This window comes from Molossus molossus, unplaced genomic scaffold (assembly GCF_014108415.1).
Source record: "Molossus molossus isolate mMolMol1 unplaced genomic scaffold, mMolMol1.p scaffold_m16_p_18, whole genome shotgun sequence".
Classification (NCBI taxonomy): domain Eukaryota; kingdom Metazoa; phylum Chordata; class Mammalia; order Chiroptera; family Molossidae; genus Molossus; species Molossus molossus.
In genome coordinates, this window is record NW_023425353.1 from 5,808,942 (window position 1) to 5,836,338 (window position 27,397).

Below are 27,397 nucleotides of genomic sequence, written 5' to 3' on the forward strand. Positions count from 1 at the left end.
AATTCCAAAGACTGGTGAACACGGGTTTAGAATATCCTGTCATTTTTGTCTCCATCCAGCCCCTTCCAGCCACAAACTCCTCCCTGTTCCAGTCATTAAGGTTTTCCAGGTTTCAAATCCAGCCCTTTTTATTGACTCTGGCCCTACAGGTGAGTTTTGCTATTTAAAATGTCCCTTCTCTCTCTTCCTCTTGATTAGCTCCTATTCATTACTCATGGAGCCTTCCAATGTCACATCTTCTGAGCTGCGTTTCCTGGGGTCCTGATGCAAAGTAGTGCCTGTGCATGTTTGGATTGCCTTTTCTAACAGCCTCAGCCTACAGCTTCATGAGGAGAGAAACTTTGAAACAGCTACCTGGGCAGAGTCTCTGTCACACAGCAGAATTAAATATTTACTGATTTGAATTGAATGGGGGCAAAACAGCATCCTAAGCAAGAAGTGCACTTTATAGCAATGGTTGTTCAAATGAAGTATGTAGACCGATTTCCTGGGTGTTGGTGTAGAACATACTTTCCCAGGCCTCTGCCTCTGGAATCTACGTTATTGCATTGGGTTCGGGAGCCAACGTTTTTATAAGTAAAATGGTGATCCACAGGCCACGCTGAGAAATATTGTCTATACATATGCCAGTCAATGTCTTTTAGGCCTGATATCTTTCTTTCTCCAGAGCAATTCTACTTGAGTGAGTAGTTAATCTTTGCTCATTCACTCAAATCTAATATTTATTCAACACCTGCTTTGTTAGCAAAAGGGAACTTCATTGGAGTTAATCAATAGCTTTGATTTAGGGAGAGAAAAAAGACATCACCACAAGATCTTTGTAGCATTTTTGGATTAATTTTTTTTAGTAGAATACAATTTTTATATTTAAAAAGTATAAAATCAACTCTAATTCTATTTTTATACACATATGCACACACACACATAGGCATTTGTACATGCACAGAGTTTATCATCTTAAATGCAAAAAAATATGTTGGTATTTCTTCCAGCTAATGTGTTTTCAAAATATAAACCCTACTAATTTTCTAAGCCTCTAGCCCTGCAAGGCCCATCAAACTTGATATTTGTTTTCATGTAGGATTTAGGATGAGATTGCTGTCATGTGTCTTGTGGAGGTAATCTAGTTCATTGCCATATCCATCTTTTATAAATCATCTGACTTATAAATGTTAGTGTAGACTCAGTCATTTGGCTCCTTATTCACAGACATTTATAAAGAGGTTCAGGAAGAACATACATATAAGGTATTTTTCGCTGTCCAGTTCTTCTTGAGGCATATGAATGCAAAATGTCATATTGACATGCTGGAGAAAAGAAGCTCAATGTTAGTGTTTGAATGAGATATTTAAATTTATTGTTCAGGTAACGGATTAGAAGCAATTACATTAAGTTCTTTTTGCGTATATCAGTTTTGCAGTACAGAAGACCAAGGTGAGCTCATTATTCCTCATTGTGGTTATCTCTGAAGCACATGGCAACACACTATACATCTGTGCATTCATTTTCCCTGACATGTTAACTACAATTACGACTGTTCTGTCTGCATGGATTCCTGTTCTCAGAGAAAAATGAAAACTATAGAACTGACTTTGATCTAAATAGAATAATAGAATTGCTTAGTAGCAAAAATGGTATCTTAATCCCCTGTATTACCAAAGTGGGGTTTGAAATCACCACACAGAAAATGAAGGGAAGGACAGCCCCTACATTCAAGAGTGATGTGTGACCAAGCGGCTATGTTTCAGGTGGACTGCAGAAGCTGCAGAACAGTCAAATAACCTTGTACGTCATAGTAGAGGGCAGCTAATAAATAATAAAAAAAAAAAATAAACAGGATACAGTGGAGTCTTCCAAATTATAACAGTTCGAGTCAGAAAGTCTTCATTATGCCAAAATATAGTTCATTCTCAAAATGGGAATTGGACCAGGCTATTAATATGCACCTCACTTAATACCTCACTTGAGACAATACATCTGAAACATAATAGCTTGCTGGAATGCTCTAATACATGATAATGCTTGCCTCCTAGTTCATTATTTCCTGATGTTATGACATTACTGTCCAATCCTGGGGTGTAATGAGGAGCTCGAGATCTTGTATTATCACTTAATGAAGTCCAATTAAGAATCATTAACCTTTGATCTACTCTGCATACTTAACAGACAATGAGTGGTCCTGGAAAAACTTTAAAAGGTGAACTTGGGCAAAATTAGTGAATGAAATTTTGAAGAGTGAAAGCCCTCTCAAACCACCATTTTCGACTAAAGCAAGGGCCAGGCGATAATATTGATTGATGATAAAATAACATATACACCCCTCAGATCAAATGCAATGAAAACTGCAAGAATTTGACAGTGGAATAATTATTTGAGAGGGCTTGTGGAAACAGTAGATAATACAGAAAAAACATTTTGATGATTTATGTTTTTAACAGTTCATCTATAAACTGAACCTAGATACAAATTATATTTCTTTTTATTTTCAATTAGGTCCAACCCATATTTATCACCACCATATGCATTAAATGTAAGCTACTATCATAAAATATATCTTTATTACTAAACAAGAGATTGAATTGGCCAAAATAAATGTATATAATATATAAAGCAATGTACTTCTATAAGGCTTGCAGAAATGCAAAATTTATGCAAAGAAATGGTTTAAAGTCTACAAAACATTACATTACAAAACATATTAAAGTATGTGTATATAAATATCATTAAGCAATTTAAAAGTATGTTCAGATTAATCTGAAAAATTCAGTATTCTATAGCAGCAGAGAAATTAATAACAGAAGTGTAAGTTGAATAATTCATTAATAATTCTTAATATCTATTTTGATATATGAATATGTTAGACTGTCAAAGTAGTTTTAAGTAAAATACTACTGCATTGTATGTAGTATTTAAAATTCAGATATCACAAACTCAGAAGCAAAGACACGCTGCATAGCACTCTATATTTTACTCATTTTTATCTTCAAATTGAGCACAATGACAGTACAATGCAGGTGCTTTTACAAAGCTCTCAGGCTACAGAAATGAACCGTATACTATTGTCCAACTAAAAAAGGGACATGGAGCCATCCACTAAGGGTTCACAGTTTATCGTAAAGAATCACACCCAGGTCTTTGAAGACTGTGTCCCAGCCCTGCTGTGCTCTTTTCCAACTTAGATTTCACCTTATTTTACAGACTGAAGCAGCTTCAACCTCCACTGCTCTCCCAGGGCTTACTGAGAGGAGCCATCCCAGGTGTTCTCCTCTGGGAGTTGTGTTCTGGGAACTTATCATTGTTAACAGTTTCCAACATTTTTGTGTATGAGACATAATTTTGATAACCAGAATTCTTGGAAGCATATCTGGAAGGACTTGAAAAAAAAACACAACAAACTCAAACACTACTGAAAAAGTAATATTGACCATATAAACAACATTGTAGTATAACAGTCTCCCACAACAGTCACCTCACCATTGGCTATAATTTATTCATCTTATAGTTACTGTGACCCTCCAATATTAGCCAGGGCTGCGACTTCACCTCAAGGCTCAACTGGGGAAGGATCAGCTTCCATGCTCATTTGTGTGGTTATTGGCAGGATTCAGTTCCTTATTCGTTGCTGGACCAAGGACCTTAGTTCTTGACTGGCAGTTCTTAGTTGGACAGAGGTCTCCTTAGTGCCTCTCCAGCATGGCAGCCTACTTCTAACAGGAAGCAAACTGAGAAGCTAAGACAGAGAATGCCCATAAGGTAGAAGTCACAGCCTTTTATAATATAATCCCAGAAGATTCCATCCCTTTTTCTAAATACTGTTTTATTAGAAGACTGTCACTAGGTCCAGCCCATACACAGGGCATGACAACTAGGAGGAAGGAACTGTTGGGGTGTAATTTAAAAGCTGTCAACCACATAGTGATGTTACTGTTCTAGTAATCACACACTTGAACGACTCCAGGGGTCCAGTGAGTACTGTAAATAACTAAAGCATGTCAGATGCCAAGAGAAGTAAGAAGTGACCAGGACTGTGGCAACTCAGGAGCATGGGCCTCCTCTAGAAGGACGAACATACTCACCTGCTGCTGATGTTGGCCAAGCAGGTACAAGGGCCCATTCTTGACACCTGACTGATTTGTCAAGGGAGACTGTAAATCCCAGTTTCTGTGTTAAGGCATCTGGATTTCAAATGTGAGGACAATAAGGGCTGGCTCAACAAAACATGCTTACAGGTTCTAGTTCAGTGTCCTTTATCTCTTATTTGCTACAAATTATTCTGCCATTTCTGCTTATAATTTTCCCAGCTGAATCAGTCTCATAGTTATAATTAAAATGTTATATGTCCTAACCTGGCCAGTGTGGCTCAGTGGATTGAGTATTGAACCAGGCACCAAGAGATTGCTGGCTTGATTCCCAGTCAGGACACATGCCCAGGCTGCAGGCTTGATCCCCAGTAGGGGCTGTGCAGGAGGCAGCCAATTGACGTTTCTCTCTCGTCAATGTTTCTCTTTCTCTCTCCCTCTTCCTTCCTCTCTCTAAAAATCAATAAAAGCATATTTTAAAAAATATTGTATGTCCTCAGTTATAAGTAAAAACAAATCTCATGCAAGTATCAAAATTCAATGTACACTGGTTGACTTGCTTAGAGTACTTTACCATGGTCAACCATGTGTTAGCATCCACATAAACTCATAAATGAATGGGTCAGGTGGATGAAGAACATGCAGGAAGCTGTCCTCCCATATTTCAAGAGCATACATTCAAGCCAAGTTATCGTAACGTAATACCTGATTCAAGAGAAGCTAATTCCTACTTCACAGATGTATATTATTAAAGTCATTGATTTTAAAACTGATAAAGGGGAAATTCTAGCATTGTGGGGCTGCAGATTAGCTGGTGTTACTTTGGAAACTTTACAGAGAAAACATTTTCAGTGTTCTCCAGGGGCAGAGTTGCAAAGAAGTCCTTGAATAAAGCACTAGATAAGTGCTTGTCATTACATTATTACTTGATAATTCAGCAACACATGGAGTACAAAGAAAGAAAACCCTCAGTCCACTGTTTACAACGTCAGTTACTATAAAAATAGAAGCCAAAGTAAAATGAGCAAAAAGGAGAGAAACAAAATAATCAGAAGAAACATGGTGCAAAACAAAATATCTTAATGAGACTTCCACTCTTAATTTGTGATACTTACGCACTTAAATTAAGTTCTGAAGGTCATTTATTGTACAGTGTTGTAACATACCTAAAAATATTTTCCCCCTAGAAAGGAGAAAATCAGAGAAATATGCTGATCAGGTACATGTATTTAAATTGTAAATTTAAAAAATACCAGAAGTGGTATTTTCATGCAGAGAAGGTGGGGGAATGTAAAATATAGTTTCCCTGAAGTAAGCTATGACCTAATGAAATTATGAAAATGAGGTGAGTTTCAAAGTAATGGTAATTACAATCTTGAGTGATTCTTCTATAAAAAGCTGCTCTTACTTTCTAAATAATTCCTTCTGAGCATCACCTCCCTGATATGTGGATAATGAAAATATCTAACATCTCAGAATGCATCAGCTACAAAGTAGTCCCAGACATGGAAGTTTGGGGATTTCCCCTTTAATCGTCAAAGGGAAGGTTTAGGAGAACACCTGATTATTTTCAAGCCATTTTCCATAGGGTAGCTTGAAGCACTTTCTTAAAGTATCAACCTTATAACATCATTTCTTCTAGTACTTCTCACTACATTCAAAATTGACTGCAAATGTCTATGTAAGAAGAGAAACAGTCCTGTGCTCTCTTGCCTTTGTTTCCTGCTCCAGGTTCCTCTTATCCCTCTACCTCACCCTCTCTGTGGCTCAGGCAGCCGGCCTTATTCACATCCTTGCGCACAATCAGCTCCTTTCACCTCAAGGAACAGACACATGCTGACCCTTCAACAGAATTGCCTTTTCCTGAGCTGGTCCTCCAGACACACTTTGTCCCTAAATGATCAGCTCTTCTGATACTGCTTCCTGAAAATCTTCTCTGGACATCGTTAATTAATTATCACGTCCCTCTCCCCATTGTTAATTTTTATTGTAATCCCTTGCTTCCTTCCTTCCTAGCACCTATCATCATCCATGATTATTTGCCTGATTACTTCCTTCCGTTGGATTATTAGCTAAATGAGAAAGGGACTCTGTCTACCCTGTTCCCCACTGTCCCTGGCATCTACTCAGCACGTCTGAAAGGATGGAAACAATTGATAAGCATGTGGAGAATGAGCAAGTGAATGAATAAGTAAATGAGAAATGGCAAGTCCATTTCAATTAGGCTACTGAATTACTTACCATAATAATAGCTACCATGTACTAGGTATTGTGCTTTGCAGGGTTATCTTTTTACATTTTATAACAATCCCCTGAAGTAGCTGCTATTATCACCATTATATTATAGAAAGAGAAACTGAAGCTTGGAGACATAACATTATTTGCACAAAGCCCAGATAGTAAAGAGAGGAGGAACAATGTTCAAACCCAGTTCATCTTACTGAAGAGTTCCAGCTTGTAAGTAGTCCACACACCATTAATATTGAGTCCCTTGCCCTGGCTGGTTTGGCTGATCAGTTAGAGCGTCGACCTGCAGACCAGAGAGACCCGGGTTCGGTTCCCGCTAAGGGCATGTACCTTGGTTGCAGTTTGTCCCCGGCCCCGGTTGGTGGTGTGTGGGTGGCAACCACTTGGTGTGTCTCTCTCATGTTGATGTTTCTCTCTCTCTCTTCCTCCCGCTCTCCCTCCTGCTTCATCTGAAGATAAATGCAAAAATGTCCTTAGGTGAGGATTAAAAAAAAAAATTGAGTCCCTTTGTTGAAAATCAGGAGTTTCTAATTATTTAGTTTAGGACTACATTTTAGATAACTGCCTAAAAACACATTTGAACTTGTACCCAAGGTGACAATGCATCTAATCAAAAGTGGACTATAATATGAATTCACTCCTATTATATTCTTTTAAAAAATATTTTTTTTCTTTATTGATATGAGAGAGAGAAAGGGGGAGAGAGAAAGAGAGAGAGAAACATCGATGAGAGAGAACGCCGATTGGATGCCTCCTGCATACCCCTCACTGATGATCGGGCCCACAACCTGGGCATGTGCCCTGACCGGGAATCGAACTGGCAAACTCTTGGTGCATGGGTTGATGCTCAACCACTGAGCCACACTGTCCAGGCAGCTATTATATTCTTGATTACTACAGGTAAAAGTCTTAGGATGCTAAGTTTCTCTCTTCAAGAGAGCGAAATGACAGTCAAGGTGCACAGACCTCAGGAAATTCCACTCCGTGAGGTTTTCCCTTTGCCACTAGCTCTGTATCTCCACCTAAGAGAAGTCTAACGTAAATAGCAGTTTTCTAAAAGAGCTGGATCTAATCTTTTCTGAGCAATAGTGTTGATTTACCAATTAAATATCCCCGAGCAGTTCGCGCGAGCGTGCCTTGGTGTCTCCTTGGTAGAATATACGGGCAACTAAGGGCTTTCCTGCGTCCTGCTTCAATGAAATATGTCACCATTTATGCCTAATCAGAATGACGCTTTTTCCTTTTTTAATTGCATTCCTATGCATATTTGTCCTCATTCATGTAATATAAATAGTGGCCCCATCTGAGTTACTGTAATATTTACAGTTTGAGCAAAGTCTATGAAGGCATCAGTGAAAATACCAGTTCTCAATGATCTTCAGTCTCTAAAACATCTTAATTCAAGAGTCAGATGAGCGGTACAGCAAATCATAAACAACCAAATAAATTTCCCTCCACATTCCTCTCAGATCTGGCGAATAATACTTCAAGGTTGAGGTTTTGTGCTGAGTTTCATCCCAGAGCACAACTTTACAGCAGAGTTATAAGACCCTGAATTGCTGATGCAACTTTAATTATCGCTATGCTGGTGACATCGTTCTAATGAACCCTTTGCTGTTTTATGTGGCCTGGGGATCCCAGAAGGAGCACCGTCTAAATGTACAAACACACTGGTCAGGGTTTAGTGGGATATTTTGGGGATGGAGTATTGGTAAATATGTGTGAGTAGCTTTTAGTGCAAATATGAATTATGTACATTGTAATGAGTATAAAAAAATGGTGACACCATCATTTGTCATTATTAAAAAAAAAAAAACACTTGAAATAACATTAATCCAATTTAAAAGATATCAAGATTAAAAAGGAAACTAAATGTTTTGTGATGATATTTATATTTACATTATTTTCTCTATTGCCACTGACGGCAATATTTTGACTTTTAAACTGAAATACCAGCCACTTTTCACTTCCTTGCCAACCGGTGCTTTTCAAAATGTTATGTGCTCACAAAGCACAGTCCAGGGAAACTTCAGCTCTGGCTTCTGGATGCTGGAGTGGGGATTGGACTATGCATTTCTCACAAGGTGCTAGTCCACCTTACCACGTTCTTGGAATGGGATTTCTACAAGAGATTTTGCTAACCATTGTACTTTTTTAGATAACGTTCAAAAGTCACTTTGAAAATATGTTGGGTGAGAGATTCACAACAGAAATATATATTTTCTTGCAAGTTGAAGATATGATGTTTTTAAAAACTGAAAATCTCTAACTTGTTAACTAAATATTTTTAAAGTAGTGGTTCTAGTACTGTTTCATAAAAACTGAAAAGCTTCTGAGAATTAATGGCTTTGGAAATGAAGGGAATAGCTTAAAACATACCATGGAGACAGGCAAAGCCCCAGCATGACACATCACGTTGCGAATTTGGAAAAAGGATCCTGAGAAATAGCCAAGTTAGTGCTGAGAAGACAAAAAGTAGCATAACATCCAGCACTTGTTGATTTATAGTCCCCATTCCTCAAACGTGGTCTCACAGGAAAATAAGTCTTAAATCTGCAAGTTTCTTAAGTGTTTGAGGTTTTCAAAACATGACCTCTGCCTAAAGATATGGACTCTTACATAATTAAAATCTAGCTAAAGGAAAAACAAGGCACCTCACAATATATTATTTCCCTGGTTCTCTTTGCTCCCTTTCAAGTCTGACAACTCAAGATGATCCCTAAGCTTTTTCTGCAATGTGAAGATATCCCGCTGCCTCTAAGGAGAGTCGAGGAGGGCAGTTGGCTCAAAAGCTACAGTCCTCAAGCTCAGTATGAAAAAGCATCACCTAGGAGACACTAGACCATATTAAGTGACTACAGATTCCAATTTCTACTATGGAAAAAAATCCCAAAATAGTAAACACAGAGCACTGCTATTAAGCTAGGAGAATTTGCTCAAAATATGTTCCTTTATTTAAATGAACTGGGAGAATAAAAATCTACCACCACAAGAATGTGAAGAGTCCCTTTAGAAATGAATATATGTTCTGTCATATTTATTGGATGAGTTATATCTCCAACTTGTCAGCAATAACATGCATTTCTAGGTATGAACTGCCACTCAGGTGTTTGCGAAGTGGCTTTTGAACGACATATGTGATTCACGACTTGGACATTCTATCAAAGCAATGTCGGTGGTAAAGCGGCGCGCACTGATGGGGACTCTGGGCGCTCCGTGGGCGGTGATCCGCACAGTGCACGCTCCTTCCAGGAACAGTGCGGTTTTCTGGGGGAAGGAGGAACGCAGCGTTCGTGAGGAAGATATTTAGAGGACAAAGAGAACTGTATTTGAATAGCAAGTCCTACACAGGAACACCTGGAGACCGTGCAGGCTGGCGTCCAGACCAGCTCACCTAAGCAAGTGCTAGAAAGACTCGTCACACAGCTGAAAAACACTTCGGAAACCATCTAGTCTGGTGACTTTAAAACACCGCATGATTATAAAGCAGACAAATCGGATTTGCCCTGGTTGGGGTCCCTCTGCTCGCAGCGCCTGTCGTACTTGCACAGTGTGACACCTGCTATCAGTCCTGCAGAGGCTGGTCTGCCCCGCCCTGGGCTGGAGAACGGGCAGTGGTGTCAAACCGCGCGCTCGCCCTGCACTGCGCTGCCCGCTGACCAGGCGGCCGTCCACGGAGAGCGCGAGCGCAGCGTTTCCCTCCGTGTACACACCAGGGCGGTGATTCATAGTTTTGCCTGGTTCCTGAATTCCGACGACCGCACAATCAGCACGACTACTGTTTTAAAGACGTATTACTTAAACATCTAAAAGGATTTTTAAGGAAAAAAACATAACAGCTTTATTAATAAATCATTTAAATACCATAAAATTGACCACTTTAAAGTATGAAATTCAGCCCTGGCCGGTTTGGCTCAGCAGTTAGAGCGTCGGCCTGCGGACCCGAGAGCCCCGGTTCGGTTCCCGCTAAGGGCACGTACCTCGGTTGGTTGGTTTGTCCCCGGCCCTGGTTGGGGTTGTGTGGGTGGCGGCCACTCGATGTGTCCCTTTCACATTGATGTTTCTCTCTCTCTCTTCCTCCCCCTCTCCCTCTATGAATGCAAAATGTGTCCTCAGGTGAGGATTAAAAAAAAAAAAAAAAAAGTAAAAGTATAAAATTCAGTGGTTTTTAGTATATCCGTGGAGTTGTGCAAACATCACTGCTACTCAATTTTAAAACATTTCATCACGCACAGGAAACCCCAGGTCAACTCCCGTACAGCCTGCCACTCCCTGCTTCTCCCCACCTCCGGCCCCTGGAAACCACCAATCTGTTCCCTGTTTCTATGGAATTGCCTATTCTAGACACTTTATGCAAGCAGAATCACATATTATGTGGTATTTTTGACTAACTTTGTTCACTAAAAATGTTTTTAAGGTTTATGCATGTTATAGCATGTAGCAGAATTTTATTCCTTTTTATGGTCAAATATAATTCACTTTTATATATAAACTGCATTTTATTTAACCCTACAGCACTTGATGGACATTTGGGTTGTTTTGCACTTCTTGGCTATTATGACTAATGTGGATGTAAATATCTGTGTACAAGATTTGTATAGACTTACGTTTTTAGTTCTCTTGGATGTACACCTAGGAATGGAATTGCTGAGTCATGTGGCAAATCTGTTTAACATTTTGAACTATCAAATGGAACTGTTCAACTATTTCCAAAGTGTCTGTGCCATTTTACTATCCATCTGGAGTGCATGAGGATTCTAGTTTCTCTACATGCTTTCCGACACATGTTATTGTCATTTAAAACATGTCTAACCATGTTAGTGGGTATGAATTGGTCTCATTGTGATTTTGATTTTCCCTTTCTTAATGATTGATGATGTTGCACATCTTTTTATGTGCTTATTGACTATTTATAAATATTATTTGGAAAAATGTCTATTCAAATCCTTTGTCCATATTTAAATTGAATTAGTCATCTTTTTATTGTTGAGTTTTATGAGTTCTTTATATATTCTGGATACTAGATACTTATTAGGTATATTATTTGAAATTCAAAATTTTTTTCACCCATAGTGGAGTTGTATTTTCACTTACTTGATGGTATTCCTGGAAATGCAAAAATTATTGCTAATAATAAGTAATAATTGATAAAATCAAATTCATCTATTTTTTTTTTCCTTTTCTTGCTTCTGCTTTTCACGTCATATCTAAGAAACTATTGCCTAACACAAAGTCACAAAGATTACTCCTAAGTTTTTTTCTAACAGTTTTATAGTTTTAGTTCTTACACTTACTTCTATTATTCATTATGAATTACCTTTTTTATATAATGTGGGTAGGGGTCCAACTTCATTCTTTTGCGTGAGGCATTACAGTTGTTGAATAGAAGATCTTTTGCCCATTTAACTGAGTTGGCACCCTTGTTAAAATCGATGGACCGTAAAGTAAGGGTTATTTCTGGACTCATTACTAGTGTATAATATTTTATATTATATATTATATTACATTTTCATACATATTTTATTCCTTACACCAGAAACACATGTCTTCTTTGGGCTATTCTGTGTCCTTGCATTTCCATATGAATTTTAAAATCACTTTGTCAAATTCTGCAAAAACGTTGCTGGGCCCTGGCCAGTGTGGCTCGGTTGGTTGGAGTGTTATCCCATACATCAAAAGGTTGAGCATTTGATTTCCAATCAAGGCACATGCCTAGGTTGCAAGTTTGATCCCTGGTTGGGGCACATATGGGAGGCAACTGATCAATGTTACTTTCTCACATAAATGTCTCTGTCTCAAAATCAGTGAATGTGTCCTCAAATGCGGATTAAAAAAAATTGCTGTAATTTTGATGGAGATTATATTGAACCTCTAGATCAATTTGGAGTTTATTTTCCTCTTCACAATATTAAGTCTTTCAATCATGAACATATGATGCTTTTAAGTTAAATTAGGCACTTAATTCTTTCAATGATATTCTGTAATTTTCAGTGTATAAGTCTTGCTCTTCTTTAGCAAAATGTATTCCTAAGTGTTTTATTTTTTATTTTTTTGGTGGTATAAATGAAATTGCTTTTTAAATTTTATTTTGAGAGTTCTCATTACTAGTATATAGAAATAAAATTGATTTTTATATTGAACTTGTATCCTGCAACTTTTCCAAACTCATTATTAGTTCTAATAGGTTTTCAATGATTACTTAGGATTTTCTCTACGAAGATTATGTCATCTGCTTTTAGAAATAGTTTTACTTCCTCCTTTCCAATCTGGATGACTGTTATTCCATTTTCTTGACTAATTTCTCTGGCTATAATGTCCAGTACAATGTCGAATAGAAGTGGTAAGAACAGACATCCTTATCTTATTCCTGATTTTAAAGAGAAAAATATTCAGTCTCTGGCCATCAAGTGTGCTGTTAGCTGTGGGGTTTTTGCAGATGTACTTTATTAGATTGAGAAGGTTCTTTCTATTTTTATTTTTTTTTAATGTTTTTGTTATAAAAAAGTATTCACTTTGTCAAAACTTTTTTCTGTATCTATTGAGATGATCATGTGACTTAATCTGTTATTCTATAAATATGATATATTATGTTGATTGATATTTTAATGTTAAATCAATCTTGCATTATAGGAATAAATTCTATTTTGTCATGGACTATAATTTTTTTATACTTTTGTAGTTTCTGCTAACTGGTATTTTTATTGAGGATAGTTGTGTCTGTATTCATAAAGAATATTGATCTTTGTCTGGTTTTGGTATTAGAAGAATACTGGCCTCACAGAATGACTTGGGAAACACTATGTTTTGTATTTTTTGGAAGATTTTGTGAAGGATTGGTGTTCATTTGTTAAAGCCTTGGTAGATTAGCAGTAAAATAATTTTTCCTGACATTTTATTTTGGGGAACTTATTTTATTACTAATTTAATGTTAACTTCTTATCAGTACATTCACATTTTCTATTTCTTCTTTAGTTACTTATAGTAATTTTTGTCCTAGGAATTTGTTTACTTCATTAAAGTTATCTAATTGGTTTGCATTCCATTACTGATATTATTTTCTTACTATCCTTTTTCATTTTTTTGGAATAAAGGTTGTGATTGTAGTAATTTGAGTCTTCTCTGTTTCTCTTGGTCAATCTAGCTAAAAGTCCATCCATTTTGTTGACTTTTCAAAGAACCAACTTTTTTCCTTTATTTTTCTAATTTATTTCATTTATTTCTTCTATAGTTATTTTTTTCCTTCTGCTTACTTTAAAGGTTTAGTTTTTCTCTTATTTTTTCTGTTTTTAAAAGTGGAATTTAAATTCTTTTATTTTAAATCTTTCTTCTTTTTAAATATAGGCATTTATAGCTACAAATTTAGAACTGCTTTCATGGCATCCCATAGTTTTGTGTGTTATGTCTTCATTTTTTGATCCATCTCAATGTATTTTCTAAGTTTAATAGTGATTTCTTCTTTGATCCATTGACTACTTAGGACTATGGTGTTGAATTTCCACATATTTGTGAATTTTCAAATTTTCCTTCTGCTATTGACTTTTAAGTCTATTCTCTTGCTGTTGGAGTACATACTTCGTATGCATTTTATCCTGTTAAAATTTTTAAGTCTTGTTTTATGGTCTAATATATGGACTACCCTGGAGAATGTGCTAAATGTACTTGGGAGAAGAGTGCGTATTTTGTTGTTGGTGTTGGGATGTCTGTGAGGTCTAGCTCGTTACAGGACTTCTCAAGTTTTCCATTTCCTCATTGTTCTATCTATTATTGATAGTGAGGCATTGCAATCTCCAACTGTTACTACTGAATTGTTTGTTTCTCCTTTCAATTCTGCCCATTTTTGCTTTATGTAGTTTGGGTTTCTATTGTGAGGTATATATGTATTTATTATTGTTGTTTTATCTTCCTAATGAACTGATTGATACCTTCCCAATAAACTGATCATTATAAAATATCGTTTTTGCCTTTGGTTACAATTTTTGCTCAAAGCCTGTTTTGTTTGATAGTAATATAGTAGCTCCAGCTCTCTTTTGTTTATATTTGCATGGTATGTTTTTTTCCATACATTTACCTTCAACCTATTTGTATCTTTGGATTTATAGCATATCTCTTGCAAATATAATATAATTGAAGTATATATTATTATCTACTATACCAATCTCTGCCTTTTGATTAGAGTAGTAAATCCATTTTTATTTAATGTAATTACCAGTAATGTGAAATTTATGCCTACCATTTTAATATTTGTTTTCAATGACATTTCATTTTGTTTTCTCTATTCCTCCATTTCTGCCTCTTTTATGTTAAATAAGTTTTTTCTAGTGTACATTTAAAAACTTGTTGTTTCTTATATCACATTCTTTTTAGTTCTTTCTAAGTAGTTGTCCTGGGATTACAACTAAGAACTTGAATTAATCTCCACTGGATAAATATCAATTTAATAATATAGAAAAGTTTTACTCTAAGGCCCTCCCATTGTATTGTGCTACTATTCTCACACAAAAATCTTTATTCATTATAAGCCAATCAACACAGTATTTAATTATCATACACAAATTTCTTTTAAATGAAATATAAGAAAAAAGTTACAAACAAGAAAGCAGTTATACTATATTTTATATTTACCTACATAGTTACCTCTATCAATATTCTTTTATTTTTATTTTTTTCATCCTCACCTGAGGACATTTTTGAATTTATCTTCAGATAGAGTGGGAAGGTGAGAGGGAAGAAGAGAGAGAGAGAAAAACATCGATGTGAAAGAGATACAATGACTGGCTGCCACACACACAACCCCAACTGGGGCCGGGGACTAACCACAACAGGGGTACATGCCCTTAGCGGGAATCCAACCCAAGTCTCTCTGGTCCGTGGGCCAACGCTCTAACTGCTGAGCCAAACTGGTCAGGGTTCTATCAGTGTTCTTTATTTTCCAATGTGGATTCAAGTTACTGTCTGTATCTTTTTATATCAGCCTGAAGTGTTCTTCTTAGTATTTCTTTTTTTAAATATTTTTAATTGATTTTTTTAGAGAGAGAGGAAAGGAGAGAGAGAGATAGAAACATTAATGTGAGAGAGAAACATCCTTCGGCTGCCTCCTGCACGCCCCCTACTGGGGATCAAGCCTGCAACCCAAGCATGTGTACTGACTGGGAATCCAACCAGGACCTCTCAGTCCATGGATGATGCTCAATCCACTGAGCCACACTGGCCAGGCTCTTTTTAGTATTTCTCATAGGAAAGGTCTGCTAGTTATAGTTTTTGTCACTTTCTGTTTTTTCAGAAATGTCTTACTTTATTAATGTCTTCATTTCATTTCTGAAGGATAGCTTTGCTAGATATAGAATTCTTAGTTAACAGCCTTTTTCTTTCAACACTTGGAATATATTGTCATACAGGTTTTTAGCTTTCATAATTTCTGATGAGAAGTGATCTTTTTGAGCAGCTCTTGTATATGAGTTGTTTTTTTCTATGTTTCTTTTAAGATTTACTCTTTGTATTGTCTTTAGAAAATTTGACTATCTGTCTATCTGTGGGTCTTTTGGAGTTTATCATAGCATGCTTCAATGTCAAGACTGATGTTTTTCATCAAATTCAGAATTATTTAGGTCATTACCTTCCAATATTCTTTCTGCCTCTTCCCCTCTTCTTTCTTGACTCAAATTATCTGTATATTGTTATACTTGATGGGGTCCCACAGGTTTATGGATATGCTCATTTTTCTCTATCCTTTTTTCTTTAGTTGGTCAAATTGGCTGCTTTCAATTTACCTATATTCAAGTTTGATTTTTCTTCTGCCAGATAAAATTTGTTGTTGATTCCTCTAGTCAAATTTTAATTTCCTTTTTTTTTTTGGTACTTTTCAACTCAGGAAGTTTTATTTGGCCTTTTATCATGTCTATCTCTTTATTGACTACCTATTTTGTGAGACATTTTTCTTACACTTTTCTATAATCTGTTAGAAATAAATTTATTCAGTTAATTATTCATATTTTAATAGCTTATTTAAATTCTTCATCTAGTAATTTCAGTGTTTGTTCTTCTGAGATAGTTTCTTTTTTTTATAAATTTTTTTTTCTTTATTGATTTTAGAGAGAGAGAGGAAGTGAGAGGGAGAGAGAGATAGAAACATCAATGAGAGAGAGCATTGATTGGCTGCCTCCTGCATGCTCCCCATTGGGGAACAGGCCCACAACCTGGGCATGTGTCCTGGCCAGGAATCAAACCAGCGACCTCTTGGTGCCTGGGTTGATGCTCAACCACTGAGCCACACTGGCCGGACTGGGATAGTTTCTAGTGACCGATTATTTTTTCCTGTGTAATGGTCATACTTTCCTCTTTTTTTATAATTGGACATTTTAAATGTATAATCCGGCAACTCTGAATGTTAGATTTCTCTCATACCATATTACTTTCTTATTGCTACTGAAATAAATTATCACAAATTTAGTGGCTTAAAACTAACGTGTGTGTGTGTGTGTGTGTGTGTGTGTGTTATATTACATTCCTTCAGATCATAAATTCAAAATGGGTCTCATTAGGCTAACATGAAAGTGTTGGGAGGTTTTACAGCTAAATCTGTCATCTTGTTTTCTCCTGCTTCTGGACACTTAAATTCCTTCACTCACAGCCCTATTCCATCTTCGACGCTATTATAACTGTTTGAGTCTTTCTTACATTTTATCACTCTGACATGGAATGTTTTTCTTTTCTTTTCCACATTCAAAGGATATTTTTTTATTTATTTTTTATCCTCACCCGAGGATATTTTTCCATTTTTTGTACAGATAGAGTGGGAGGGAGAGAGAGGAAGGGAGAGAGAGAGAGAGAAACATCGATGTGAAGGGACACATCGAGTGGCTGCCACCCGCACGACCAACCAGGGCCGGGGACAAACTGCAACCGAAGTACATGCCCTTAGCGGGAACCGAACCCGGGTCTCTCCGGACCGCAGGCCGACGCTCTAACCGCTGAGCCAAACTGGCCAGGGCCCACATTCAAAGGATATTGAAGCACCTATGTAGTCCAGGATAATAACTTTATTATTTATTTATTTATTTTTGGTACATGCTCCTAGCGGGAACCGAACCCGGGACTCTCTGGTCCACAGGCCCTCGCTCCAACCGCTGAACCAAACTGGTCAGGGCCAGAATAATCGTTTTAATTTGAAGCCAGCTATTAGCAACCCAGATTCTACCTTGCCAAGTCACATACAAGATTAACAATTCCTGGGGATAAAAGACATGGATTTTCTGGGGGAGGGGATATTATACTGTCTACCACAACTCCCTGGTATTTAATGTTGTTGCTGTTGGTTGGTTGGTTTAATGAGTTTCCTGGACTAAGTACCTAAAGTCTATATTGTGTGTGTGTGTGTGTGTGTGTGTGACACTGCAGTCTCTGCTTGATCTGCTTGGTTGTCAGCTAGTATTTAGACAGAGATTTCCTTAAGTGACTTGAACCAATAAGTTGCCCGGTCTTGGCCAAAGGACTGTGTGTGTTTTAAGAACACGTCTCCAATGTTCCGGCTTTTACAACTCTTCCTTAGCTTTTATTTTCTGCTCTGCTGAGCGCAGTATAATTTCCCACCTCCTGTATCTTTTAGACTGTCGTTTTTCATAAATATCACATTTGTGAGGTGATTAGTTGTCAAGGCTGCTTCAGATCTGGACAGGGAGAGGGAATGAGGCAATTTAAAATATCACAAAACTTGCTTTTTATTTTATTTAAAAACATTTCTTTTCTTTATTGATTTTAGAGAGAGGAAGGGAGAGGGAGAGAGAGATAGAAATATCGATGAGAGAGACTATTGATTGGCTCCCTCCTGCATGCCCCCTACTGGGGATTGGGCCCACAACCTGGGCGTGTGCACTGACTGGGAATCGAACTGGCAACCTCTTGGTACATGGGTCGATGTCCAACCACTGGACCACACTGGCCAGGGAACAAAGCTTGCTTTTTAAAAAAAATATGTTTTCTCTATTGATTTTAGAGAGAGGAAGGGGGAGAGAGAGAGAGAGAGAGAGAGAGAGAGAGAGAGAGAGAGAGAGAGAGAGAGACATTGATGAGAGGAAATATCAATTGGCTGCCTCCTGCATGCCCCCCACTGTGGACTGGGCCCACAACCTGGGCATGTGCCCTGACTGGGAATTGAGTCAGGGACCTCTTGGTGCATGGGTTGATGCTGAACCACTGAGCCACACCAGCCAGGCAAGCTTGCTTTTCTTACTAATTTTTAGTTGCTTTACTTGAATAAGTGCTCCTTGGATTGTTAACAAGCCTTCAGTTTATCTCAAAAATTTTGTAAAAATTGATGTAAAGAATTTTTGCAAGGGTTCTCATAGCTTTTATGGATAAGCATATTTTGCAGGTCCTTACTCTATTGTTCTGGAAGGACCTCCTTAAAGGTTTTCTTAACTTTAAAAATCTATATATTCTGCAACTAACATTCTTTGTCATTACCAGGACCCAGGACATTAAACTTACAGACCAATCATCAAAGGCAGCCAGAACTGTAAGTTGCTTTTCTCTCCCTCACCACCATAATCCATTCTTCTAAAACCTAGTTAGCAACTAACTTTTCTCTAAATATCTTGACATAACCAACAGAATGAGTGAGATACAGATTTATTATCAACATGGAGTTTGGTATGTATCTAATAATTTGAAACGTTCACTTGTCTTTTAACCACAAAATTTTGTATTTCTCCACTGTTGAGTAATTATCCCATAATATATTGGCTTAAAGCAATGATTATCATGTATTAGTCATAAAATCCTATCTATTAAGCAGCTACTCAGGGCTGTATGGTCAAGCAGCTATTGCTGCATGGTTTCTGTGGGGAAAGAAATTGGAACTGCTTAGTTGGGTGATTCCAGCTTGGGTTCTATTACGTTGCAATCATGTTGACTGGGTCTGTAATAAATCACTTCTGAGGTGGTTCACTGTAAGGCTGGCAACTTCGTGTTGGCTTTTATTCAGGGGCCTAGGTTCCTCCTACATGGGCACCATATATGGGCTGTTTACATGGCATCACAACATGGCTGCTGGTGTCCTCCACAGAGAGCGACCAAGAAAATTAGGAAGAAGAGCCAGTGCCTTCTGTGACCTAGCTTTGGAAGTCCTGCATCAACACATTTGGTACAGTCTGTTGGTCACACAAGGCCAACTACTCTGATTCAGTGTGGGAGGGCCACACATAGGGAAACACGAGTCGGCATTGAAGACATCATGGAGGCTAACTACGACAGTACCTGCTTTTGCTTAAGAGCCTGGGCAGGATATACTATTTTATGAATATGACCCATCCCTTAAAGAAGCGCAAGTCTGTTTGCAGAGGAAAAGGCATATGTTTCAAAAACAGCACTACTACTACTACAGATAAATGTTGTGTCATAAATGAAAGGAAGATTATCTACTCTGAGAATCAGAGACGGGAGAGATTGCATCTAGTGTTCACAACAGGGGTGTGAACTAAAAGAGAGTCTTGGCTGAGTGAGCTATCAGAAAACAATTTTCTGTTTATTAGTCCCAATGAACCAATTAATCCCTTTTCAGACAGAAATACATATATTCAAATATATATATTTGAATTGTCTAAGTCAGAAGCAGATTTAAACTCCTTGAACTAAGCTTTTGTGAAGGAAAAAACAAAACAAACCAGAAATCAAAACTTTCAACTCCAAGGTGGGTGAAACAAATTTAAAATATCAGGAATAATTTTTAGCTAAACCATTGAAACCAAGCTTTACTAACCACAATTATAATCTGTTACCAGGATCTGAAGAAAAGCCAGGAAGCCAGAGTCTTCTGAATTTCAATCTTCCTAGACTGGTATAGGAATCAATCAAATATCGTTTATAACCAATCATCATCTACATTGTGACCCTTTCTAGAAATGTAAACGTGTATAGATTTTAACTACTTACTTTGAAAACTGGCAGATACATAAGTATACAACAGAGAATGAAAATGTGGTTACTCCCTTATTGTTTTAACATTCTAAACTTTATCTCAGTGAATAATTTCCCCTAACAATGATAAGTCTGTTAAACTTGTTTCATAGACATGTACTTACTCATCATATTTTGAAAACAAATAACCTAGAGTTACAGAAAACGCCACCAGGCTAGGAGGAATAGAACCCAAACAAGGTATAGTGGTTTCTATGATTTGCTGTTGAACCAAACAGATCAAGCTGATTTTTTTTTTTGGCATTCTATTTGAAAAGTTTATTAGGACCAATAAATAGACAAAAAGTTCTAAATTCATAGTAGTAATCAGTTTTCCCTAAAATAAATTTTTTTAAAAAAAGGACTAAAATAGGAAAGAAAAAAGAACTGAGTAAAATATAAAGGGCATTGTCCCTTGACCAATGACAATGAAAGTGACTGTTAGACCTTCCACCAAGTTTTGGCTTTGTAGTTTCTTAAAAAAAAATTTATGTGGATTCTCCTCTATTTTTAGGCTTTACGTTGGGAATAATTTAGATAATTCTATTAAATATTTCAACCTATGTTAGGTGTACTTTGGTGCAGTAGGTCTCAAACTTTCGTGTCATAAGATTTTTCTAGTGCTCTTGTGAAAAATGCAGATTCCCAGAACCCTTCTTCCAGAAAGCTTGAGTAGGTGAAGCCTTCAAATCTGCATTCTATCTCCTATAAGGTGATTTCAAAGCAGTCATTCAAGACCACATTTGGAAAATTAGGGAATTACTGCTTGGGAATTGTCCTCTCTCAAAGCATAGAAGGAACATTGTACATTTTGATCCAGCTGACCTAAGTTCATTTCCCAACCACTATCTAGCCATGTGACCTTGGGTGGTTCACCAACCTTCCTTCTCTCTGAATTGCACTGAGCATCCCTTGTGCGGGGTGGTGATGAAAATGGAAGAGGCAGTGTTAGTGAGTCTTTGCCAAGCGGGAAGCCAAAGCCAGCACTGTCGAGGGTGCTGTCAGCTGAGGCATGTGCCCGGGCCAGCCAGTTCACATCCTTGATCTTATCTACCATCCGCCGGTATTTACTGCACGTCTACTCTGTGTGAGGCTTGTGGCGGATGCACTTCCCCTGGCCTATAAACAGGCCTATAAGGGGATTTCAGGACTCACAAATGGGCAATTAAATCGCCAGCCTCTTCCTGAGAGTTCTGCCCTCCACCTGATATGCAGAACTTGCCTCTGATGATTAAATTGGCACCGCTGTGCTCAAATATTCCCTTATCATCATCTGGGGAGGGGTGCTTTCTCACATCATGAGCTTCACAAGGGAGGAGAATGGCAGGTTTGGCTGTATATTGTACACTGCTAATTTTTAATGAGGGAAATCAGGCTGTGACTGCGTTCTTTACGTTACTGGTGTAGGAACACAGCGCAGTGCTGCTGTCCCCAAACTCACTATCCAGTGCGTCCCTTCAGCTAGGCCAGAAAGGTGGCTTTACCTTGCGAGAGGTCTCAAGATAGCAAGTTGTTTAGTTCCTGTCAGGGGGACACGTCACTTAACTCTGTTCATTGCAGGGGACTGGTCTGAAAAAGCTTCAAAGGAATGCTTGTCTGACTGGCTGGCAGGTGAGAAACAAAACGCACTAACAGGAAGGAACAAATACCAGCAGTGATGGTGGTAAAAGTGATTCAGGACAGGAGCTCTGAATGTACATGGGTTAAAGATCCACTTGCTTAAAAATCTTTACGTGTCTCCAATCTCCATAGGATAGCAAAACCTTTTTCCTGGCAAATAAGACCTTCACAATCAAGTTCCACCCGACCTGTCCGGTCTCTGAGTTTGGGTGACACTGGATTTCAGCGTCTGGAGTGCGGTCTGACTGTTCACTCGGCCTTTGCTTGGACTTTCCCTTTCCATCCGGCACTCCCGCGCCCTTCTGTCCCCCTCCGTCCCTTACGGTTGGAGGTCAGGTGGACTTCTCTAGGTCTTGCATGTAGAATGAACCGTCCCTCCTCATCACTTTCACCATGCAAGTATTTCCCCTTATGAAGCACTTCCAGCCCTTATTGTACCAATAGTTATTTTTATTTGTTCCCAATATTTATTAAGTACATCCTATATGCCAGATACTTACTGGATGCTGGGGACAGAGCAGTGAACAAAACGTAGACACTTGTCTCCCAAGCTTAACTCCTAGTGTATTGTCTTTCCTGGGAGACAAGAGGGCAAGGCCTTCTGTTCAGTTCATCACTACATTCCCATAGCTTTGAACAGTGCCTAGCACACAGAAAACACTTATTCAGAAAATGAATATTTGCTGAATAAATAGCCTCTATTTATTATTTATTATTTATTTTTTTATTTTTTCCCATTTTTTGTTCAGGTAGAGTGGGAGGGAGAGAGAGGAAGAAAGAGAGAGGGAAACATTGACGTGAAGGGAACACATCGAGTGGCTGCCATTCGCACAACCAACCAGGGCGGGGGACAAACTGCAACCGAGGTACGCGCCCTCAGTGGGAACCAAACCTGGGTTTCTCTGGACCATAGGCCGACACTCTAACTGCTGAGCCAAACTGGCCAGGGCAAGCCTTTATTTTGATAGTCAGTATTACTATAGGAGGCTGGTGAGATATCTGTTTTACAGAACAGACTATAAGTAATTTGAGGGCAGAGTCCTCATCTTCTTTACCTGTGCCATGGAGCAGATGTTATTGAATAAATAAAACTATTTGAGCCTGCTCAGCACCAACCCATGCACCAAGTGGTCATCGGTTCGATATCTGGTCAGGGCACATGTCTGGGTTGTGGGCCTGGTCCACAGTGGGGGGCGTGCAGAAGGTAGCCAATCAGTGTTCTCTCTCATGATGTTTCTGTCTCTCTCTGCCTCTCCCTTCCTCTCTCTCTAAAATCAATAAAGAAAAATTATTTTTTAAAAAACTGAGTTTATTGTTTTAGCCACATCCATGCACTTTATATTCTGAAGCCAGTTGGCCAAATTAGATAATTATTCATCCTGAGACAGCTTAAGATTGAAGTGTTACCCTAAGAACTCTTTTTCTAAACATAGAACTTTAGACAGACTTAGGAGTGGACAGAATCTGTGTGTGATTTTGGGGGGGAGGTTCGCATTACTGCTGGTTAGGCAGTTTTGCTGGTGGCAGAATGAGCGTAGGAAGTTCCCACCTTATATCATCAAGACTGCTGCAAACTTACCAAATTTTTCACTATTAGAAGTTTTGTATGATGCATAGAGTCACTCATCAGGTAGAAGGCAAGATTCTGAAATACCAACAGTCAATGGTTCTTGTACAAAACAGTATAGGCATTTGGGTTATCTACCTATTTTATTTTTCTTAAATTTATTTTTCACTTGCAGTTGACATACAGTATTGTATTAGTTTTAGGTTTACAACATGGTGGTTAGATATTTATATAGCTTACCAAGGTATCACCCCAATAAGACTAATACCAATTTCACACAATACATACTTATTACAACATTATTGACTATATTTCCTATGCTGAACTTTACATTCCCCTGACTATTTTTATACCTGGCAATTTCTAATTCCTAATTCCTTTCACCTTTTCAAGTACCTCAACCTCCCTCCCATCTAGCACCATCAATTTGTTTTTGTATCTATGAGTTTATTTGTTTTGTTTGTTTGTGTATTTTGTTTTTTGGATTCCACATGTAAGTGAAATCAGATGGCATTTGTCTTTCTCTTTATTATTTATGTCACTCAACGCAATTCCCTCTAGATCTACACATTATCAGCTTCTCTTCTGAGTACTGCATGTGGCCTGAGCTTTGTCCCTTGGACTCCCTATTATGAACATTTGTGCAACAGCTCCTTTTATGTATGAAAAGAGACCCAGATACAACACGGTAGTTGCATATACACAGCAGTATTTAAATAATTGACTTGAAATATATATCATGGAGTTTGGGGGACAAAGTACATTCCTAAATTGTTATGCCTCAGAGGATCCACAATGGACTTTTTAGTAACTGCAAGTGCATTATAATGGGGGAAGAGTTGATTTGGTTAAAATGGAAGGGAAAAGTAGAATTGTAGGGCAAATGTATCATAGACAATTTCTAAAGTGAATAGTCATATGTGAACATTTGAGAGCTAACCATAAGCACAAAATATTGATTTAATTTTCCATGTAGAGACCATGTACTCACACACAAACACACTTTTGTGTTGCAGAGAGAATGAATGTGGCAGTTGAGATCATGGGGAAAAAGATGAATAAGAGGAACAAGACAGAGATCTCTGCTTTGACCCCTCTTATTCAACATAGCACTGGGAAGTCCAAAACACAGTGATCAGACAAGGAGAAAAAATAAAAGGCATCCAAATTGTAAAACTGTCATTATTTTCAGATGACATGATACAATATATAGAAAACCCAAAAGACTCCACTAAAACACTACTGGATTTAATAAATGAATTTGGCTAAGTAACAGGATACAAAATTAACATCAAGAAAATGATAGCATTTTTATACACTGATAATGAACTCTCAGAAAGAGAAACTAAAAAATAAAAATAAAAAATCCCATTTACCACTGCAGCAAAAAAAAACTAACATACTTAAGAATAAACTTAACCAAGGAGGTAAAAGACCTGTACTCAGAAAACTACAGGACACTGAAACCGAGATAGAAGAAGATACAAACAAGTGGAAGCATATACCTTGTTCATAGACTGAATTGGAAAAATTAATATCATTAAAATGTCCATATTACCCAAAGCAATCATACATTCAACTTAGTCACTATTAAAATACCAACAGCATATTTCACAGATTTAAAACAAACACTCCAAAAATTTATATAAAAGCAAAAATGACCCTGAATAGCCACAACAATCTTGAAAGAAAGGAACAAAGTTTGAGGGATCACAATTCTGGATATCAGGTTATACTACAAAGCCATTGTAATCAAAACAGACTGGTACTGGCACAAGAACAGGCATACAGATCAAGGGAACAGAACAGAGAACCCAGCAATCGACCCATGACAATATGTTCAATTAATATTTGTCCAAGGGGGCAAGAGCCCCATTTGTACAATGGGGTAAAGACAGTCTCTTCAATAAATGGTGCTGGGAAAACTGGGCAGGTACATGTGAAAAAAGGAAACTAGACCAACTCAACACCATTCAAAGAATAAACTAAAAATGGATAAAAGACTTAAATGTAAGCCATGAAACCATAAAAATCCTAGGAAAAAACATAGGCAGCAAAATCTCAGACATCTCACTTAGAAAATTTTCACCAATACACCACCTAGGGCAAGAGAAACAAAGGAAAAAAAACAAAGAACAAATGGGACTACATCAAACTAAAAAGCTTCTGTACAACAACAAAAAACAGACTCAAAATGAAAGGTATCCCACTGTATGGGGAAACATATTTGCCAATGATACATCTCATAAGGGATTAATTTTCAAAATATTTTATATATTTTATATATTGAGTTGTGGACTCACACAACTCAACAAAAGGAAAACAAAAATTCAATTAAAAAACGGGCAGAGGACCTGAATAGACACTCCTCCAAAGAACACATACAAATGGCCAAGAAACATATGAAAAAATGCTCAGTGTCTCTAATCATCAGAGAGGTGCAAATTAAAATGACTAGAAGGTGTCACTTCACACCTGCCAGAATGGCTACCACCAGTAAATCAATAAACAAGTGCTGGTGAGGATATGGAGAAAAGAGAACCCTAGTACACTACTGGTGGGAATGCAGACTGGTGCAGCCACTATAGAGAAAAGTGTAGAGTTTCCTCAAAATATTAAAAATGTAACTTCCATTTGACCCAGTGATCCCACTTCTAGGAATATATCCTAAGAATCCCAAAACACCAATCAAAAAGACTATATGCACCCCTATGTTCATAGCAGCGCTATTCACAATAGCTAAGATCTAGATACATCTTAAATGTCCATCAGTAGATGAATGGATGAAAAGCTGTGGTACATTTACACAATGGAATACTATGCAGTTGTAAAAAATAAAAGAAGGATCTATTATCCTTTGAGACATAGAGGGACCTGGAGATTACTATGCTAAGTGAAATAAGCCAGTCAGAGAAAGACAAATATCACATGATCTTACTTATCTGTGGAATCTAGATAGAACCAGAGACGTGGAAACATGAAATGGATTGGAAAATCTCAGAAGGAAGTGGGGAGGGGAAGCAGGAAGAGATTGAAGAATTTACATGCATATATGCATAGCTCATGGAAACAGACCATAGAATCGCGAAGGCCTGGGGGTGGGGAGGGTGGGAACAAGGTGGAGGGGGACAATGTGGGAAAAAAAGGGGAGACATCTGTAATAATCTCAACAATAAAGATTAAAAACAGAAAGAACTAAAGCAAATAGAAAGGGGAGAATGTCATGAAAAAGAAGAAATATAGCAAAAATGAGAATTTGTTGAGTTCACAAAAACTGGGAGTACTCTACATAATATACCTATGACAATCACCCAAGTGGTGAGAAGAGGATCAGTTCCAAACCGGCCTGATATCACCTCCAGGACGAAGTGTCAACATTTTGGGTAATCGCTTAAATTATACCTTAAATGCCCTTTTTAGAATTCCACTTGAATGTTTGTAAAGTCCACAATAGTTCATATATATTAAACAACACATTTTAGGATTTGGTTTGAAACATGTACCATTCAGAAGCAAGAGCTCCTATGACAAGTTTCTACCCTGAGTGAATTTTATGGTCAAAGTAGAAACTGGGAAAATAGAGACTGGAGTAGAGGTGTCACTGGGCAGGGGACCACAGAACAGCAATGATGCCAGAGATGAAGTGCATCATTTCTGAGATTAGCAAATCTGTTAAAACATAAAAAAAATAAGAATATCCAGCAACCCAAGCCAAAGCATCTGGCCCAGTGGTCAGCAGAAGGGGGATTTTTTTGCATTCATGGGAAGATTGGGTGATAAAGTCAGGCGATGTAAAAGGGGTTAAATAGCTTATGGACCTAATTGTCTGAAATATAGAACTCCAGATTGAATTCAGTCTCTTTTTGCCTATCATGTTCCAGAAGGATATTCTTTAACATGGTCCCTGGCCAATTCTGACACTACTTCACGGTCA

The 27,397-nt window shown here is 37.7% G+C and overlaps 1 protein-coding gene across 1 annotated transcript in view; it reads right to left on the reverse strand.

Annotated features, from left to right (window-relative positions):
* Window positions 1–27,397, reverse strand: part of TAFA1 (TAFA chemokine like family member 1) — a 550,290-nt gene that overhangs the window by 353,545 nt on the left and 169,348 nt on the right. The window lies entirely within an intron of this gene.